The sequence below is a fragment of the Mauremys mutica genome, unplaced genomic scaffold (assembly GCF_020497125.1).
Source record: "Mauremys mutica isolate MM-2020 ecotype Southern unplaced genomic scaffold, ASM2049712v1 Super-Scaffold_100100, whole genome shotgun sequence".
Lineage (NCBI taxonomy): Eukaryota > Metazoa > Chordata > Testudines > Geoemydidae > Mauremys > Mauremys mutica.
Window position 1 is genome coordinate 829,148 of NW_025423267.1, and position 20,646 is coordinate 849,793.

General features: G+C 53.7%; 3 non-coding genes across 3 annotated transcripts; 2 read left to right on the forward strand and 1 right to left on the reverse strand.

The window, feature by feature from the left end:
• Positions 1-4,206: 4,206 nt before the first annotated feature.
• On the forward strand, positions 4,207-4,288 carry TRNAS-AGA. Its single transcript has one exon. It is a non-coding gene; the product is annotated as a tRNA-Ser (tRNA).
• Positions 4,289-6,121: 1,833 nt separating this feature from the next.
• On the reverse strand, positions 6,122-6,215 carry TRNAI-UAU. Its single transcript has 2 exons — positions 6,178-6,215; positions 6,122-6,157 (listed from the first exon to the last, which is right to left on the reverse strand). It is a non-coding gene; the product is annotated as a tRNA-Ile (tRNA).
• A 13,830-nt stretch (positions 6,216-20,045) lies between these two features.
• LOC123359047 lies at positions 20,046-20,262 on the forward strand. The gene has a single exon (XR_006575815.1). It is a non-coding gene; the product is annotated as a small nucleolar RNA U3 (small nucleolar RNA).
• Positions 20,263-20,646: the final 384 nt, after the last annotated feature.

Below are 20,646 nucleotides of genomic sequence, written 5' to 3' on the forward strand. Positions count from 1 at the left end.
CTAGCCGGCTTGCTGCCTAGAACGAACGCTCCTTGAGTGGGGTGATCCACAGGGAGTAGCTCAAACCTCCAAAGTGCCTGGGCAGGGGCAGGACATTAGCACAGCAAGGGAGGGGTGTGGCAGTGACATCACAAAGGCCTTTTGCAGGACCTCAGACTATTGGTCAAAGGTGGTGGGGAGGTGGTGACCTCACAGAGAGATGCTGACATCAGGCAGGCAGGAGAGGGGCGAGGGGCCAGGGAAACCTCAGAGACCCCTGTGGCTTTGCTTCAGCAAGTCTCCTTCTCCAGGTCTCTCTTTGAGGACTGAGAGAGTATTCGGGTTCACGGACGTGAGCGCCAGGAGGAACCTCTTTCGAGTTTTCTCCTTCCCTTTTAGTGATTTTACTAGAAAACAGCCGTCCCTGTGTGTGTGTGTGTGTGTGTGTGTGTGTGTGTGTGTGTGTGTGTGTGTGTTGCGGGGGAGTGCTCGGCAGCTCCCACTCTGGGAGGTCCACCCAAAAATGTGGGGCTGAAATAGTGCTTGGGCAGTGATCCCCACCGGTGACCTGGGCCATCCTTTGGGCTCTCTGGTGAGAACCCTCAGCCTCCCGTCCTGTCTCTACCCTGATTGGCTGAGCAGGGGGTTATTGACAGGGAGGAGACTCAGGTCCTTGTTGTTCTCTTTTAAGACCAAGTAAATAAGTCATAACCAGTTCTATGTTTGATTAATTTTGCTGCTTCTCTGCATTAATTGTCTCTGAGCAGTTCATGATTCTCTCTAACATTGCAGTTCTCCTCAAATACTTGCTGAATAATTACTATGCGCTGTTGTTGGTCTGGAGCTCATCTGAGAGCACTTTATTCAGGTCATTCAACAACTGAAATTCAAGATCTGATGGTTAGTTTGAAAATCAGGGCTCTTGTGTCCTACTCCCAACTCTTCCACTGACTGGCTGTGTGACCTAAGACAAGTCAATTCTCCTTTCTCAGCCTTAGCTTCTCCCTCTTTCAAGTAGGGATACTAATGATCCGCTCCTACCAGGGCCGGCTCCAGGCCCCAACAAGCCAAGCACAAGCTTTGGGCGGCATGCCGCAGGGGGCGCTCCACTGTTTGGTGGGAGGGCGGCAGGCGGCTCCAGTTGACCTCCCGAGGCGTGCCTGCGGATGCTCCACCGGAGCCGCGGGACCAGCGGACACTCCGCAGGCACGTCTGCAGGAGGTCCACCAGAGCCGTGGGACCGGCGACCGCCAGAGCGCCCCCCGCGGAGTGCTGCCATGCTTGGGGCGGCGAAATTCCTAGAGCCACCCCTGGCTCCTACCTACCTCACGGTATGTGGAGGCAGGGCTGGCTCTAGGTTTTTTGCCTCCCCAAGCAAAAAAAAATTTGTCTGCCCCCCGCATCTCCTTGCTGCCTGAGCCCTGGGCTCTCCCCTCCCCACACCTGCACCCCCTGCCTCCCCAGCTCTGGGTCTCCCACCACTCGCACCCCCCTGCTGCCCCAGCCCTGGGCTCTACCCCCTGACCCTCACATCCCTGCCAAGCCAGCCCTGGGCTCTCCCCCACACACACCCTGTGCTGCCCCAGGTCTCGACTCTCCCCTTCCCCCCTACCAGTGCTCCCCCACCCACACCTGCCCTGCTGCCCCAGCCCTGGGCTCCTCCCCCCACTTGCACCCTCCTTCCGCCCCAGCCCTGGGTCACTGGTAAATTGCTCCCAGTTTAATAGAATAGAAAAAAGAGAGGATTGAATGTGTAACAGGGAATTTGGTAAATCTTGGTTATTTTAGTTTTGCAACAGGCTCCTGTCCACCCCCAGTAGAGTTTTCAGTCCCAATGGCAACTTACTTACCAAATGTAATACAGACTCGTCCATTCCTCCCAAGTGGACGTGGTTCTTGTTCTTCTGCACATTGTAGCCCATGGAGGCCAAGGACCTGCAAATGTGTCTTCATGGGCCTTTGTTTCATTGATGAAAACATAAACTAGACTCTTAGAGGATTGGAACTGATTTCATTGGAGGGACATGTTTGCTAGGTTTTTATGTATTTGCACAGGAAAGTGTTGAGTGTTTCCATTCATTTCAGGCATCCCTAGTCAGTGGAGCTCCTGAACATAATGGAAACAGATACACAATTATTTTTGGAAAGAGTCAGGCTTATAAGGGGGCATTTGAACCAAGGACCACTTGAGCTGCAATCAAACACTCTACCACTGAGCTATACCCCCCTGACAATCACATTGGCAAGTCAGTGATCTTAAGCATCTTGAAACCTGAGAGTGGAGTTCGTTTCTTCCACACCAGTATTGCTGTCTGTGCATCCCGGAGCTATGGGGTGAGTGGGGAAGGCCCACAACTAGCTTGTCAGTATCAGCAAAGGAGCAGCCGACATCAGGACCAGCGAGACGTGTTGGTGGTCCATCAGGAAGAATCCACTCTCCCAGAGACTTCTCGGTGAGGGCACAGTACACAATGGGGGCTACCTACCCGCCACGTCCCAGCAAGGGTCTTTCTAGTCCCACTTTAGTGTTACCCAATTTCTAATCAGTCTTTGGCCCAGATTCCCTCCCTGAGCGGCACCAACACATACCTGGGCCCCCTGCTAGTGTTAAATCTGCCTTGAGCTGGGACCCAGCTTGGCAAAGAGCCGGCAGCCCCCTCTGTGCTGGGGAGTGAGAGCAGCCCTGGCACTGGGCAGGGCAGCCCTGAGGGAATGAACCCAATGTGCCCGTGAGGCCCTGATCCAGAACCTCTGCCAGGCAGCTTGTGCTGCTCGGGCGTCTCTAGTCTCCGGCGAGGATTCAAAGCTTCTCTGCTCCAGGGGAACCCCTGGGGGAGGGAGGGAGGCAGGGCTCCTGCAGGATAAATCTTCCTGCTGTCAGAGCCCCAGTCCCCTCCTCATGGGCACAGGGCGTTGCACACGGCACCCACCACATGCACACACCCCTTTGTGGGGAGAATCAGCTCTGGGATATTGGGGTCAAACCCTTCCCACCTCCTCCCTGCAAACCTTCTCCTGGCTTCAGTGAGGGAATGGGGGCGTGAGGGGCTAGTGCGGTAACAGCAGCAGCGTGGCCGTGGGGCTCGGCCGGTGGCTGGGACCAGTCGCCTGAGCATGAACCCAGCCGACCCCAGGAGATGGACCCGGGTCACCAGCCCAACACACCACGCGGCTGATGCCGCTGCCCCGTTAGTGTGCGAGCTCCCACAGACCACGCTGGGGAGAGCCCCCAGCTGCAGGGGAGACGCCCCTGAGTGCCTGGCAGGGCCCAGCTCCTGGCTGACCTGCACTGCTGGGGGTCAGGGGGCTGGGTGACAGGGAGGCGTTGGCTCTGGGGTGGGACTGTCACTTCCCCCCCTGCCAAGCCAACAGGATCACAGCAAACAAAACCAGCTCGGCCGGCAGGGGAAGAGTTCAGTCCAGGGCCTGGTGCATTCTGGGAGCAGGGGCGGTGCAGAGAAAGGGCAGATACGGGGCAGCTCTGAACACTCCGCGCAGAACTGTCTGTCCTGTCCCGCAGCCCCTGTTACAGGGGGCTTTTAGCCATAGTTTTAATCAGGCCAATAAATTGAAACAAACCCCTGTTAAATCATTGCTCAGCCCGAGTCCTTCACCCACATTCCTTAGGGCATTGGGTGTTTCATTTCCTGCCTCAATTTCCCACAGAGACACAATTTCCTTTGCACAGATCCATGAACAGCAAAACCTCCCTGTGTCTCTGGTCTGAGCCAGGGCGTTCGATTCCAGTGAATCCTTCTCTCCTGCAATGGCGATGGTCAGACAGAGGGGACGTGGCACCTGCATCCCTGCCAGGAAGATGTTGGCTCGGCTCTTTCTTTCTGCTGCTGTTGTTAGTCCATGAAACATCAAGGGTGGAATGCAATGCTGAGTTCATGCACCAGCCCCCTGAAAAAATTTCAGTGCCCCAGAGAAATCCTGCCCCCTGCTATTGGAACGATGTGCTGGAGATTTGAATGGGAAAGGGAATGTCTGAATTGTCAGAGTGGGGAATGAGCAACAATCTACAGCAATGTCATTAACACAAACACACTCTCATCTTGCTCCAGCTGGAAGGGAAATGGGCAGGAATTCTTGCTGTTCACCTAAGGACACACTTACACTGATGTGCAGCAGTAAGTGTGCTGGGGAAGCTGGTCTGAGCAAACAATTTGAAGTGACAATTCAGTGAAAACAGAATCATCATGTAATGATACAGCTGTACATCCAGTAGTTGTGGCCGAGTGGTTAAGGCGATGGGCTAGAAATCCATTGGGGTCTCCCTGCGCAGGTTCAAATCCTGCCAACTATGCAAGTACTGTGTTGTTGTTGTTATTATTACTGTAGACTTAGTGCCTGAACATCCAGAGTACAAACTGGAGCCACAACTACTTTCACTCTGTCTACACTTAAAATGCTGCAGTGGCACTGCTATAGCACTCTGGAGTAGACAGTGACTGGAGGGGTTTTCCCATCCCTGTAATAGCTGCATTGACAGAACAATTCTTCCTTTTCTTTAGCACTATCTAACCTGGGCTTAGGTCACCTTAACTCTATGGGTTTGGGGTGGGGGTTTCACACCCTGAGAGACGTCGCTCTGCCAGTTCAGTGCCCAGCGTACACCAGCCCTTAGATCCCTCTTGGTATTTCAATGCAGGCACTGACCTGTGAGAGGAAAACATCAGCTCACAAACACAGAGACTGAATTCCCCGCAATTAATCTCGCTGCACTTTCCAGAAAGTCACAAAATTCAATTCATTCTTTCTAGGACAGAGAAAAAAATAAGTGACACTAAAGTTTTTGGCTTGGGTAAATAAAATTAAGTGTTTAATCAAGAGCAAAAATCTGTACTGATTGCTCTAACTAACACCAAGGCGTGTAATAGGAACAGACAAATCTTGTCAGTGACGACTAATTTCACAAATGATCTTCCCATTATTAATTTCCACGCTGCCCCCACTGGAGGTCTGGGCATCTCCAGTGTCATTGCTCTGCGTTCACCTTCCCCTAGAATTGTTCTCGGACATTCGCCTTCCTCTGCAGCCTGGGGCACGGGGTCACTTGCTGGAGGATTCCCTGCACCTTGAGGTCTCTAAGCCACGATTTGAGGACTTCAATAACTCAGACATAGGATAGGGGTTTGTTACAGGAGTGGGTGGGTGAGATTCTGTGGCCTGCATTGTGCAGGCGGTCAGATTAGATGATCATAATGGTCCCTTCTGACCTTAAGTCTATGAATCTATGAATCTAGTCCCAAATTTGGAAAATTGTGCAGTTCAGAATGTGAATAGTGACCCCGTCTCCTTCCTGCACCTGCTCTACATTGCTCCACAGCAGATTGTCCCCCTGCAGAGTCACCCCAGCACGGCAGTGCAGCCGCCCAGGGTTCAGCAGGGGCCCCTGGCAAGGACAGTGGGTGCAGCTAACAGCCTGGTGTGCCTGGCAGTGAGGCAGCTGTGAAAAAGCAACACTCCCCCCACACAAGTACTGAGACTGAATTCCCCAACTTTAACATCATGACCCCCTGTAGAAAGCCACACGTGTCAGTTGTATTGTCACAGGGAGATACAAAAATCAAGTGACACCAATTTTTAAGTTGAGTAAATAAAGTTGAGGAGATAGTTATTAACCTCACAAAAATATACTAAAGATCCCTCAACATAACACCTGAAGGTGACATATGAACAGAGACAAACCTTGTCAGCAAAGGCTCATTTCCCAAACGATCCTCAAAATGTTACTAATTCCCACCCCTCCTCCACAGGAGCTCTGTGCAGTGTCACTGTTCTGCAGCAGCTTCCCATTCAATGCTGTTGTGGGACATTCCCAGGCCTGGAAATGTACCAACGACAGAATTTGAAGAGCAAACTTGGCTCCCCGCACCAGGCGGGATTTGAGTGTTTTGTCCCTGTCACTTAGTCTGTGTCAATAGTACAGATGCCAGGGGCAGGACTCCAGGCTCTGCTTGAGGGATCCTGGCACAGGGGCTGCGGGGGAGAAAGGATGGTAGATTCTGATCTGGAGAGGAGGTAATAAGTGAAGGGGGCATTTTTTATTAGCCTCCTCCTGAGGGTCCTCAGGTCTGGAATTCTACATTCCACAGGCCAAATGAGGGGGTGACACCACTTGGCTAATGAAAACCAGGGCTCCAGGTGAGGTTTGAACTCACAACCTCAGCATGGCTCCTCTCAGCACTGCCCTATAAGTACTGTGCGCTAACCAATTATGCCACTAGAGCACCTGTTAACTGTGGTTCTCTGAGACCCCCTAGGTTGATACAGGCGAGGCGTGACCCCAAAACAGTCTCAGTGGAGCTGAGAGCAGGTAGCGACAAGTGTTGTACTTGGTGGGGTGGATTCTTCTTAAGGGTTCCAGGCACCATTTGACCCTTTTGTTCTTCCCTGTGTAATAACAGAGCTGGTTAAGACTCAATGCAGAGTCTTGCTGCAGACCAACAGAGCTGAAATCACTGAGAACCAGCTCTAAGCATTAGTCCTGCTTTGGGGGCAGTGTCTCTCATGCAAGAAACTGCCCAGTCTGCGCTAGCAGTGAGGCTCCCTCACTAACAGCTGAAATCAGGGAGAGCTGTGTGAAGTGCAGGGCCCCAGGGGTGCCTGAACAGGGGGGAACAACACCCCAGGTGCCCAGAGGAGGAGAGGTGTGTTGGGCTCCAGCCTGGGACTCTGCCTCCCTCCTGCCTAGCCCTGACTATGAAACCTGGCCCTGGTCCTCCTTCCTTCAAGTGCCATGTGGGCAAGAGGAAGAGTGTGGCAGCTACAGGGACCAAAGTTATGGACATCAGGTGAAGCAGCAAGAAGCAACCATATCATCAATCCACAGGAATCTCTAGCCAGACTGTTAAGTTCTAGGACCCCAAGCTATAGCCGCCAGCCCATTGAACCAGCCAGACCAAAGACCTATCTCCAGTGGGGATCAATCACCCAGCAGGAGGGAAAAACCTCACTCTAGTTGACCCTGAGAGAAGGTAGCCAAAAACATTGAGCTCCAGGGCTTTGTAGCAAAGCAACGTATCGCCACGAGGTCCCACTGAGATTTGAACTCAGATTCCAGGATTCAGAGTCCTGAGTGCTGCCCATTACACCATGGGTCCTGCTGCTATTTTATTTTCTAGACCCCTGTGACTCTTGGCTGGTTTGCACTCTGCACTTATTGCTTCCCACCATCAGCTTCCTCTCGCGGGACTCTCTGTCCTCCTCCAGTGACTGTGGTCCTGCACTACCGGATCCATGGATCCTGTCCTGAGTCCCTACAACCCCCTGCTTTGTCTCCATTCCCTGCAGGCTGCAAAAATGTCAGGGGAGTCTGCTCCTCCCTTCACTCGATGCTCCTGCTCATATCAGCCAACTGCAGCCTCATCTCCTGGAACTCGGGCAGCTGTCGCTTGATCCGATCGTACAGTCACACGCTGACTGGCTCCCCTGCCTGGATGCTCTTGTGGAAATCCCACAGGCGACGCTGCAGGACTTTGCACTGTTGGTTTCTTTAATGTTGTGGTGTTTCCCCAGCCGCCGGAACAAAGCAGCCAACTCCTCCCTCACCGACTCCCATCAATCCCCCTGGTTGCCATAGAACCCTCTGATGCTTTCCCGTTCTGCCAACACCTCCAGGCCTCGCCCCCGTGCTCCTTTATCTTGCAAGCTCTGGCTGTTCAGCTTCAATATCCTCTGCTCTGGGTCAGGGAATTGCCCACATTGAGCACGCGGTGAGAGCTGCGTGAGCCGAAGAGTCCATTGGCTCCACCCTGCACTGGGGTGTTGACGTGCTCTCCTTCATGTAAATCCGGTCAGTGCGACTCCTGGCCTGTCCCCGCAGAAAGGTGTATCCCCTCTGCGGCTGGTGTGAGCTCAGGTCAGAGGAAGAGCAGGCTATCGTCCACCCTCCACTGGTTCCACTGTGCAGAAACACGTCCTCTAAGCCAACCTCAGTACAGACCTGCGCCAGGTAGTGCTCATCATAGAAGAGTTTCCTCTGACCGTCAGGAAAACAGGACCAGCAGTCCTCAGGCCGGTGCAACAATTGAAATCCCCCCCGACACCAAACACCGTGCGGTCTAGAAGAAGGGAGCCAGTTCCTCCATAGAACTTTCCTTTCATGCCTTAATTGGGGACCATACACACTGATATAGCAGTAACCAGTGCCATGGAGCACAAAGCCACCAGTAATGCCCTCCCTGGTTGGAGCTCCAGCCCCTTCTGTACTCGCACTGCGAATGTGAAGAACAAGACTCCAACCCCATCATTCTTCCCTGGTCTGGAGGACCAGAGAGATGGGCCCTTCCACCAATCACCCTCTGCCCATCAAGCTACCCTAGACTTGTTAATGTGCATTTCCTGAACACCCACCATGTCCAAGTCCAGCTGCTCCAAGACACTGAACATCAAGTGCCTCCTCCTGGGCCCCCAACTCCCTTCCACAGGGCCACTTTCACACATGCCCCTTCCCTGGTACTGCCCTCCCTCAGCTGCACAGAAGAGTTTTCATCCTCTATACCTGCCTGTCACTGCCCAGCACCGCCTCTAGCACTCTCTTCCTGCCATATTGGGTCCACCAATAACTCATGTAGGAGGGACAGCTCCTGTCCCTCATTGTTAAATGTCAGGCCAGCCAATTAGGGGCAGAAGCCCACAATATCTTTTTCTACTGCAGAGCCCAAGCTCAGGGACTCACCTTGGGTGCAGGGACCACTGTGCTCCCAGAAAACAAGCCACCACTGTGCAAAGAGGGATGAAAGGGCCTGCCAAAGCCTGGGATTGAACCAGGGACCTTTAGATCTTCACTCTTCCAACTGAGCTACTTTGGCAGCTGCATGGTAATATTTTGGCCTGTTGCTTCTCTGTCCGGGATATTTTTGCAGCAGTTGCACACAAAAAGGATGTCATTGTGAGCGTCCCATGAAGACAAGACTCGCTTTTGCCTGCCTTGCTCAGCTTGACTTGCTGCCTCACCCCGTTCCTGCCCTAGTGCCCGGGTTGACCTGGTGGTGGAAGGGGACGGGGGGCCAGTGGCGCGGGGAGGAAGTTGAGCTGGACCCTGAGCTAGACTAGACCCTGGCGGTGAGAGTCTGGCCACCACTTGCCGCCCCACCCTGTTTCCTGGCTTCCCCCACTGGGCGTCATTTCGGGAGGGACGTGGGGCTTCTGCCTCCCCTCCCCGATTTTCACACCGCAGAGGAGTACGAACAGGAAAATGAACGGCTGCTCCACACCCCCACCGGAGGAACCCGGCTCCCTTAGCTGCTCCCCCTGCTCCCCCCCAGCTGTGCTACTGAGTGGAAGCGTCCTGTGCCCATCACACAGAGCTCGATTAATCAAAACCCTCTTCTGCCAGCACCGGGCCTCCTGCTTCTTACACTAGGCCTGCAAGCGAGGGGGCGGCTGGCACAGCGCCAAGAGTCTAACCTGTGAGGCAGGAGGCGGCTGACGCCCGCAGCCTGCTGGGGAGCTCCCAGAAGTTATTAATGGACAGAGACTCCTCAATGCCCTTAGTAACAAGGGTTTGGGGGTCACCGAGGCCAGTAAGGGGGTCACTATGTCTGTCTGATAACCCTGGGTGTCAGGTCACTGTGCAACTTTGGTCTAGAGGCTCTGATCCCAACAACCGACCAGCAGCCCACAGCCTCCCCCTGGGTCTGCCCCACCTGGTTACTCCTTACAGGCCGACCTTACCACCCTTCCAGCCCCGGATTCACCCCCTAATCATCCTACTGCCACTCAGAGCCACAGCCGTGGAGGTGCTGAAGGAGGGAGGGGTGACTCTAGGGTGGGGTTCTTCTCTAAGGATGGCTGGCAGAAAGGTGGTGCTTAGCTCTGTCAGCGACCTGCCCAGTTGCCTCGCTGCCAGGGGATGCAGACATTTCTGTAAGGCCATTAAATGGGTATTTGGCTTCTCAGTGAATGTGAGAAATGTGCAATCTTGAGAGGGAATTTCCATCCTTCTTTTTACTGCACTTCAGGACCCCAGTGGCCTAATGGATAAGGCATTGGCTTCCTAAGCTAGAGAGTGTGGGTTCGAGCCCTATCCAGGGTGAAAAACTCCTTTTTTCTTGTATATTGCAAAGAAGCCTTGGTGTTATTTTCACCAAGGAAGCTGGGAGACGTTTGAACCCAAAGTACTGGATCTTGGGAACAATCCCCCAGAAACGGCATCTTCCACTGCACAAATGCTTTCTAAACCCATCAGTAGCAAACACTTAATACTAGTGTTTGTCTGAGAATAGAAGGAAGGGGAGTGTTTACTCCGACACCTCAGTGAGTGACACAGACAGAAAGAACAAGGCTGTCCTGAAAGAGAATGGATCTGTCTGGAGACAAAGCAGAACCTGAGAATGAGCAACAGTGTGAAAAGAAGAACTTCAAATGTGTGTTAGGTGTTAGATAGGTTGGTCTGACAAATTTCAAGAAAATACCAATGCTCGTAGACTGATGCGGACACTGGCTGCTTCTGATCTTTTACTGAGAGTTCATTGAGAAATATTTTCCTTAACTAGGTTATGGAATATTGGGTGGGCTATGAAGGCACCATTCTTCCTGCTTTCGCCCTTCGAGACAACACGGCTACATGGCATGTGGCCAGTGCTCACCTTCCAGTCAACTGCTAGAGAAGACAACACAGACAGGGATGGCAGCAGGGCAGACTGGAGCTCCATGGAGACGGTGGGACCAGGTCTCATCAATGGGGAGGTGGCCACCCCACCATGCACAAGGCTGAGCCAGCAAGTGTGGTGTGTGCTCCATGGTGCCCCTACTCCCTGCATGTGGTGGTAGAGGGCAGTTACTGAGTTTGGTTGGTTTGGGAAATTTAGGGCTTGGCTACACTTGCAGAGGAAGAGCACTGGGAGTTAAACCACAGCAGGGAAACCGCTGCCGTGTGTTCACACTGACAGCTGCAAGTGCACTGGAGTGGCCACATTAACAGCTCTGGCAATGCCACAGAGAGCAGTGCACTGTGGTAGATATCCAGTGTGCAAGTGGCTGCAAAGTGCTTTTCAAATGGGGGACGGCGGTGGAGTGTGACAGGGAGTGTGTTGTGTGTACGTGGGGGAAGCGACAGTGTGTTTGGGGGGCTGAGAGTGTGTCAGCATGCTCTCTTGTGTGTTCGGACAGCAGCAGACCCCCACCTCCCCTCATACACACTCACAACAGCAGCAGCATTCTACACTAATGGTTGCTTTGTCCCGGAGCAGATAAGCAGCCGGCTGTCAGAAACGAAGCTTTGAAAGGGGATATCCGCATGCCTGCAGCCGATTCAAAACAATGACCAGAATGGGCACTTGACTTCAGGGGATTATGGGACATTTCCTGAGGCCAAACACAGTGCAGTGATGCAACACATCATCCACACTGATGCCCGGGTATTTCAGCAGGGCTCAGCAAGTTTTATGCTTCTCATGGAGGTGGATTACCAGGAAAGCTCCACCTGCAGAGCCCAGGTGCTCCATGTGCCTTGCGAGTGTGGACACCTCAGGAGTTAGGGCGCCCGGGGCTGCTTTAATGTGCTCTAACCAGGGCCGGCTCCAGAGCCCAGCGGGGCAAGCACCCGCCTGGGGCGGCCCTTTCCCGGGGGGGCGGCAGGCTGGGCCGGCGGACCTGCCGCAGTCATGCCTGCGGGAGGTCCACCGGAGCCCCGGGAGCAGCGGACCTGCCGCAGGCATGACTGCGGAGGGGACGCTCGGCTGGTGGCTCCAGTGGACCTCCCGCAGGCATGACTGCGGACGGTTCGCTGGTCCCGCGGCTCGGCTGGACCTCCCGCAGGCATGACTGCGGCAGCTCAACCGGAGCCGCCGGACCTGCGAACCGCCCGCAGCTGCGGGAGGTCCAGCCGAGCCGCGCAACCAGTGGACCCTCTGCAGTCATGCCCGCCGGAGGTCCGCTGCTCCCGCGGCTCGGGGGCGCCTCCCGGGCATGACTGCTTGGGGCGGCCAAAAACCTAGAGCTGCCCCTGGCTCTAACTTGCAAGTGTAGCCAAGCCCTTAGACTATGTCACTTGTGTGACTTACTTGTGCTATTGTAATAAATACAATAGACGTGCAATGGTCAGAAATTGCACCAGCAGAGAAGTATATTGCAGGGAAACCATAAGGAAATTAAGAGTTTAAATTATCCTCCACATGTCCCGCGTCCCACTAAAATGAATCCAACCCACAGATCACGTGGGCAGAAGTATCGGTGTCAGGATGCTACATTGTTAGCACAGTAAATGAAGCTGCAAAATAAATGATGTTTAAATGACCTCACTCTATTTTTTACAATCCGGTGTTAAGAGGTAATAGATACAGATGGACACCAGGCAGGGTCGTTTGGAGGACAAAGCCTTTATGCTTCCATCTCCCACCACTGTCAAGTTTTAGCCAATTAGGACAAGTTAGCAAATAAGAACAACCTCAGGTCTCAGTAACTGCTGCAGGTAGCAAAGTCCTACAGGGAGCAGTTTCTGGCACTACACCTGTGCAGCTCTGCTCCCCGGCTCTTCTCAGGCTCCTGCTCTCTCCTTAGCTCTGCCCCACTCTGGCCCAGGCAGCTCCAGCTCCCACGGAGGATGGGAACCCCTGGCCGGGTGACTCCCTCATTGCACTGCCTGGCCTGTCAGTGCGGCTAACTTGGAGCTTTGGCCTCTCCCCATTGCCCCTGGGGACTGTCAGTCTCAGGGGCCTGATTTCCCATTGGCCCTTTCCCCTTCTACTGGGACTGGGAACTAGCCAACCAAAACCCCCACTAAGTTTTATTAAGGGGTCAACAGTCCCTTACACAAGCCAGCCCTGTGAGGGTCACCGATGTGCAGAAAAGGCAGCCTGAGCTGGTCCCATGGTGTAACGGGCAGCACTCAGGACTCTGACTTTGGCCATCTGAGTTCAAATCTCAGGGGGACCTTGTGTTGGCTTGTGGTAAAGCCCTGGAGCTCACAGTGCTCAACTTCCGTGTCTCCAGCTGTGCAAGAGCAAATCTTTCCCCTCCTGCTGGGTGACTCACACCCACTGGAGTCAGGCCTCTGGGTGGGACGGCTGCAGTGGGTCAGGGCTCTAGAACTGGCTACTGACACCTGAGGGTCGGGATTCTCACTGCTTCACCTGATGCCCACAAGTTTGGCACTTGCCATTGTGCTGTTCCTCTTGCCCATCTGGCGCTTGAAGAAAGCAGTGCCAGGGCCAGGCTTCATAGTCAGGAGGAGGCAGAGTCCCAGGCTGGAGCCCAGCACCTCTCCTCCTCTGGGCACCTGGAGCAGAGGCAGCTGGTGCTGACAGCTTCAAGGGAAGCTTATAAGCCACAGAGCAACCAAGGGCAGGGCAAGAGGAGGGGAGGACCATGCCTATGCATGGCCAGCAGACAGCCACAGAGACACCCAGCCAGCCTGCTCCCTGTCATGCCGAACCCCCACTGAAGGCCAACAGCCACCCAGCATGCAGGGCGGCTGCTGATGCTCTGTAGCCAGCATCAAAAGACAGTAGGAAAGCAGGGCCAGCACCCATGGTGGGGCCTCTTACCGTTCCCACTCCAGGTGCTCACTTTTGCAGTGGGGCAGGAGATTTTACCCCAAGAGGCTTTTCCCCAGCTGGCGAGAAGCAGAGAAACACCCAGGCTCCCAAGGCGCTATGTAGCAACCCCCCTCCAGCACAGGGACAGGCGCACACTTGGAAGAGGGAAACTGCTCCACACGCTAGCCTGGGCAGCCGCCCATTTTCTTTGGCAAGTCAGGAAGGGCAAAGGCGAGACTGGAAGCACCTGGGGCTCATGCCCCAGCCTTTGTGACACCCAACCCCCATCTCCTTCCTGGGGCTCTAGCTGAAGCCAGAGCATTGGCCTGAGCAGCCAAGAAGAGGTTCCAGCCCTGAAGGGAGCAGGACGTTCAGCCCAAAGGTAAAACTGCACAAGCACAACAGGACTTGAACCCTCAATCGCCTGCTCTGAAGTCAGATGTCTTATCTATTAGGCCACACGGTCACACTAGAAAAACCTCTCCAAGTACTTCTTTAGAGAAGACAGACACTGTGTTTCTCAGACTCAGGTCATCTACTGAGGGGGCCTGAGACTCTCTGGGCACAAGAAGTTGAGTTCCCAGCGAGATGTGAGACAATTCTCTGGAGCCAGGTGCAGGGCTTTGGCAGGGAGGCTCAGGCATGGGGGATTGAGGTGCAGCGGATGGACCGGCTGTCTAGGTGTGGAGATTTAGTTGCACTGAGGCACAGGAGGGAGGAGGAATCATGCTGATGGTCAGTGGCTGTGCAGAAAAAAGGGTGGTGCAGAGCGTGGTGGGGACTGCAGCTCACCCCTTGTGGGGCAGGAAAGCACAGATGAAGGGCACTGGGCTCTGATGCACCTGGAAGGCAGCTCCAGTGCGGTGGGGCAGGGCAGGGCAGGGCCTGTGGTTTACGTCCTGTGTTGCCTGGTGCTGGGCCATTGCACAATCCCCAGCCACGCCACACAGCGCGCCCCGAGAGGGGGCAGGGGGCCAAGCAGATGATCCAGCACGAGTGGGGAGAGGATGTGTGGTTGGGGGAAGAAAGGCCTGGGGCTGCACTGGGGGAATGCAGAGCAGGGGTGACACCCCAGAAACCTGCAGCAAAGGGATGGACAGGTGGGCTGGGTGGATAGAAGAGGCAGTGAGCCTAAAAGGGGAGTGGGGTCTAGTGGTCAGAGCAGGGAGGGGGCTGGGTGCTAGGACCTCTGGATTCTATCCCTGGCTCTGGAAGCAGAGGGTGGTCTAGAGGTGGGAGCAGGGGGACTGGGAGCAGCTTCTTAATTCACAGGGTAGTTCTCTTCCCAGCTCGTGCGAGGGCAGGAAGCGCCACCAGCCTCATTTCCTGGATGGGAGAACTGAGGCCCAGAGAGGCTGAGTGATGTGCCCAAGGACACTCGGGAAGTCTGTGGCAGAGCAAAGCATGTTTCTCCCCCTCCTCCGCGGGGTCTGGCCTGTTACTGGGTGGTGCGGGGGAGGGGTCTCAGGAGAAGGAGCAGTGGGAGGGCGGGGTCTTGGGGCAATATGAGGGCGGAGTCTGGGGTGAATGGGTAGTGCAGGGGTGGAGTCATAGGGGGAAGGGGCAGTGTGGGGGCAGGGACTCAGGGGGAAATGGGCAGTGTGGCACTGGGGACTTGGGGGAAGAGGCGCTGTGAGGGTGGGGTCTCGGGGTAAAGGGGAAGCATGTGGGTGGGGTCTCGGGGGAAGGGGCGATGCAGGGACAGGGATTAGAGGGAACAGGTGGTGCAGAGGTGGGGTCTAGGGGCAATGTGAGGGGCAGAACTTTGGGGGAAGGGGAGGTGGGGCTTTGGGAGCGGGCACAGCAGGGGGCAGGGCTTTGGGGGAAGGGCACAGCGGGGGGGCAGGGCTTTGGGGGATGGAGACAGCGGGGGGGGCAGGGGCAGGGCTTTGGGGGCGGGCACAGCGGGGCTGGGGGCGCTGGGGGAAGGAGCAGGACTCATTCAGGCCGGGGGCGGGGCTCTCTGGGGGTGACGCTGTCCCTGCAGCGGGTGTTTGGAGCCGGGCTCACCCGGGGCCGGGGGCAGCGGGAGTCGGGGGGTGACACGCGGCCGGTGCCTGGGCCCGTCGGACCCACCCAGACCCGCTCACACCCAGCCGGGGGGGGGCGCGGTTACAAGGGGCGCCGGGAACATCCCCGCGGGGCGGACACAGGGATCCAGTCCCCGGGCACAGCCAGACCCGGCCCCGCACAGACCCGCCCCGCGCCCCCACCGGGACCAGCTGCTTTGTGCCGGGGGGCGAAGCGGCGCAGCACGTTCCTGCGCGGGGCAGCTTCATACCCTGCACCGGGGGGGACGGGGCCGGGGCTCTCTGGGGGGCGGGGTGGGGATGAGGAGTTGCGTTGCGGGGGGAGGTGTCAGGTTGGCCCAGGGACCCGCCCTCACCTGGGCTGGAGAGGACGGAGGCGCCCCGGGGCAGGCTGGGAGTTGTAGTTCCTGGCTCGTCTCAGAGCGGAAGTGACGGGCCGGTTGCTCGGACAACGCGCCCCCTCCCGGTGCACTCTGGGAAGCGTAGTTCTCTCTCTCTCTCTCTCTCTCTCTTACACGCGACCTTCTATTGGAGGAGGGGCCGTAGCTCGTCACTTCACCGCGCCCCTCCCTGCTCCCTGATTGGCGGAGAGAGCGCGGGACAGAGACTCGGCGCGTGGCGGGAGGCCCCGGTTCCCTCACCCCGAAGCTTCGCTCCCCCCAGCTTGGGCGCGCGCTGCGGCCGTTGGGATTCGAATCCCGCTCGCGGCCAGGGGCGGTCCCGGAGCGGAGGAGGGGGCTGGGCTGGGCTGCTGCTTTCTGTCCTCCCCTTATGCAGCCCAGGTGGGAAAGGTGGCCTGGATGCAGGGAGCCCTGATGTCGCTCCTTGCTCCCCCCTCACAGCCCCCTAGGGGGGCACAGACCAACATTGGGGGGAGCAGTAGCTACATATGCGAGTTGCACTTTAATGATACAGAGATTGCACTACAGCACTTTATATTTCACAGTGTAAATATTTGTAATAAAACTATATATAGTGAGCACTGTACACTTCATATTCTGTGTTGTAAGTGAAATCAATATATTGAAAATGTAGAAAAACAAAATATAATCCCGTAATTTTAAATTAGTATTCTATTTTTAATGGTGTGATTAAAACAGATTAATCATGATTTTTTTAAAGCTAATTGCGTAAGTTAACTGCGATTAATTGACAGCCCTAGATTTGAATTTTTCTGTCACATGCAAGACAAGCTAGATTATCTGTGTGCAGGGAAAGAGCCTGGGGGGAATTGTGCTGTGAAATTATTTCCTGTTCTGTCATGTCCCCAGTTGCCCTTTTTGCCCTAACAGGCTGCAGCGCAACATCCATGTTTTGCTCCAGCTCATTCCGTCCTCCCAGGGGCTGGGGAAGGGAAATGGCTGCAGTGGAGCCAGTTGAGGGAGGGATTATCAGGGAGTTGCTGGCGGGTTCCCTTTGCGGGGAGAAAGGGCAGTAAATACATAGGGGGTGGGAACTTCCAGGAAGGTTGGTCTGGGTGGGAGAGGGCAGGAAATCCCCAGGGTGGGGGACAGGGTGTGACAAACCTGCTGGGATTTGTTTACTGTGAGGCTCCAGCATTTCTCAAATGTGGCCACCAGGGGCTTTTATTGTGGCCACAGCCTCCTGGGTTGTAATTGAGGGAGTGCGATGGGGCTCAGGCTTCAGGCTTCTGCTCTGGGATTGTGGGCGGCAGGCTCAGTCAAGATATATGGAACGTAGGCTGGGTGGGGATAAGTCTGTGTAACTCATCCAGTTATTGATATACATGTGACCTCGAATATTACCAATCTCTGTTCCCCCCCCCAAACACAAAACCGAGGGATGTTCTGGCCGCGGCTTTCTGCCTCCCGCATTGGCCTGGGACCGCGAACCGCGGCCAGTGGGAGCCGCGATCGGCCGAACTTTCCGATGCGGCAGATAAACAAACTGGGCCGGCCTGCCAGGGTGCTTACCCTGGCGAGCCGCGACCCCTGCCTTAGGCAGAAGCAGCTGCAGGCACCCTGCAGCACAAGCAAGGGAGAGAGGCACTGGCTGTTTTTTTTTTTTCAGGCAGAGAAGCTCCAAGGTGGGGGGGGCAGGGGACGCTCCAGGCAGGGCCAGGGGAGAAACCCAGCTCCAAATATTGGTGGAGCACAGCCCCCAGTCTTGAATATTCCTGGTGCTCGAGCACCTCGAGCCCATATAACCTGCTGCCCCTGGGTGGGGGCTTGGACCCAGGATGGACCGGCAGCCCCCTATCAGCTCCCCACTCTCCTAAGTTCCCTGTGCAGCAGCTGCCTGCAGTTCAGCTGTGTCCCTCCCCCCACTGCCATGTGCTGCTCCTGCCCTCTGCCTTGGAGCTGGTCCCCCAGACTCCTGCTTGCTGTGCCGGGGGGAGGGAAGGAAGAGGGGGGGGCTAATGTCAGGGTGTCCCCCTACCTCCTGCTCCTGCACCCCGCTTACCCCATCTTCCATAGAGCAGGACTCAGGAGGGAGAGAGCTTGCAGCAGCTGGGGTCTCAGCAAGCTGATCTAATTAACAAGGCAGTGAACTTAAGGGAAATGCGCATATCTCCCTCCATTCCTGCTGCCTTGCAGAGTGAGAGAGTTAACCCTTGAGGGCTCAGCCAATTGCTAGTTCATCATTTAGCAGTAAGGGAAATATCCCACCATCTGACTCATCTACCTCAACCAAGCCTCACAATCATCATCACTGTGTACCAGTATTAAATTGTTTGGTTAAAACTTATACTCTGTGTGCGTGTGTGTGTCTGTATACACACAAACAATCTTTTGTCTGGTGAAAAATATTTCCCTGGAACCTAACCCCCTCATTTACATTAATTCTTATGGGAAATTGGATTCGCTTAACATCGTTTCGCTTAAAGTCGCATTTTTCAGGAACATGACTACAAGGTTAGGTGAGGAGTTACTGTATAGACTGCTAGTTGGAAAAGCGAGAGGGGAGAGCACAGACTGAGTGGTTAGGCTTTGTATACTGAATAAAAGAAGGAGTTTTTCAGTGTACCAGAAATCTAGTTATGAGGAAGGTTAGATATAATAGCTTTATTTAGAAACTTGCATAACGCTTAGGTGCAGATAGTCTGGTTTTCTTTTTGCTGGGGTGGGTTTTGAGTAAATCATGAGTCTGCTTGGTTTCTTTCATAATCTGAAGTGGATTGAGCCTCTAAATCCTTCTACTCCTCCCCCCTCCCTCCCAAATGTGAAGGGGATCAGCCTCAACCTTTTGTCTTATTCTGCTTTGTAGGAGAAAGATGCTCTATTTAAATAGTCATGATCCATGTAGGTTAATTCTTATGCTGAATGGCGGGTAGGAGAGGGTATAAATCATTGGAGACTCTTGCCCCACTCCCTGTGTGGCCTGTGTTTTTCTTTGTTTTAAAATGAGACTGTCTAGTTTTTATGTAAATATATTTGGGGGGTTTCACTCATATTTATATTGCTATGAATTTCATGTGCTCTTGTCTCACAGCAGACAGGGGGGAAAAGCCTGTGGCAATGGACTTTGCAAAATTATAGACTAGTGATTCTCAACCTGTGGCCCAATCAGCAGCTGCGGCCGATGTGGCATCTTCAGGGCCATACAGGTAGTATATAGTGTGTGGATTCTGCTCACATAACACAGAGAAAGTTGCCTATGCAGCTCACAATAGTAAATAGGGTCAGACCAGAAGAAATCTTCTTTCCAAGTGGGAATTGTGCAGGGAGGAATAACAGACCTAGTGCAGCTGTGTTGCCACTGTCTGCTAGCATGGAAATGGTTCAGAATGCCTTGGTTCAAGTGGCACCAGTTCTAAAAGTAAGGGTGATTTAGTGCTGTGGTTCTCAAACAGGGGTATCCAATGGTCTTCCAGGGGGTACAGCAACTCATCTAGATATTTGCCTAGTTTTACAACAGGCTACATAGAAAGCACTAGCAAATTTGTAACAAATTAAAATTCATACATTGGTTTGTTTATACTGTTCTCTATACACTGAAATATAAGTACAATATATTCAAGTGATTTATTTTTATAAATATTGCATCTGATTTTGTAAGCAAGTAGTTTTTAAGTGAGGTAAAACTTGGGGGTATGCAAGAGAAATCAGACTCCTGAAAGGGGTACAGGTGTTTCTAAAGGTTGAGAGCCACTGATTTAGTGCAGGTACCACCGGTAACATAGAACCCTGCAAAAACTTCTAGTGCAGATGAATTTGAGAGCAAGCCAGTGAGAAACAGCTGTGGAGCATGCTAGAAAGGGCTGACCTGTCCGCATTGTCTGTGCCTGACAGGCTGTCATGTGGTACGGAGGAGCCTGTGAGAGGTATGGCAAAGCAAGAGGGTTTGATTGGTCGGTAGGAGCTCCACATGCTAATCAGGATGTGTGTTTCTGTAAATAGCAACATAAACATCTTCTAATGGACAGTGTTCTAAAGCTGTCTCAATTGTGCTTTAATGAAATGGGAACCTGGTTTTAGATTTTTGTTCTTTAATTCGCTGGGGGTGAAACCTCTTGTATGAAAAGATTCACCGTGGGAAGAAAGCTTGTGCACATTAGCCTGGGTGTGTAGCCGAGCACTGTTTTGTTAAGACTATACTTTCAGGGATCATTTCTATAGTTTGTAACTAGAGAAGTGTGGTTGAAAGTGTTTGACCTTGCTAACCACGATGAGGAGTTAAAGTGTTCTTTTCTGAACATGAAGTGAGTGGACGGTGGTGCTTTAATGCATTTGCTGTTTGCTATTGATGAGTGTTCTTGCTTTCCTTTTGGAAAGCTGAGAGGAAAAGAACACAGACTGAGTGGTTAGTCCTTATAAAACAAGTTTAAAAATAAATGTTTTGGGTTTTTTTTCTGCTATCTGAATTTGTTTAAAGCAAAGCTTTTGTACAGGTCTGTTTAGTGGCAAGTCTTAATTTATTTTGGTAGAATTTGGAAGAAAAGTAAAGGTAGTGTGAAACTGGTGTTTTAAAGGTTTCTAGTTCAGTACTTACTGAAAGATTGTTAAAAATTTCTTTATACTGCTCTTTTTCTCTTTTTTTTCTTGTAATCTATTTTAGAATTTAGGTAGGGTCCTGTGTCTGCACGTTCTCTTCCTTTTCCACTTGCCTCTCCGCTTCTCTCTTCTTCCCTTCCCATTTTTTGGGAAGCCCCTATTTTTACTTCTCTTGCTCTGGCAGGGGGTTCGCAG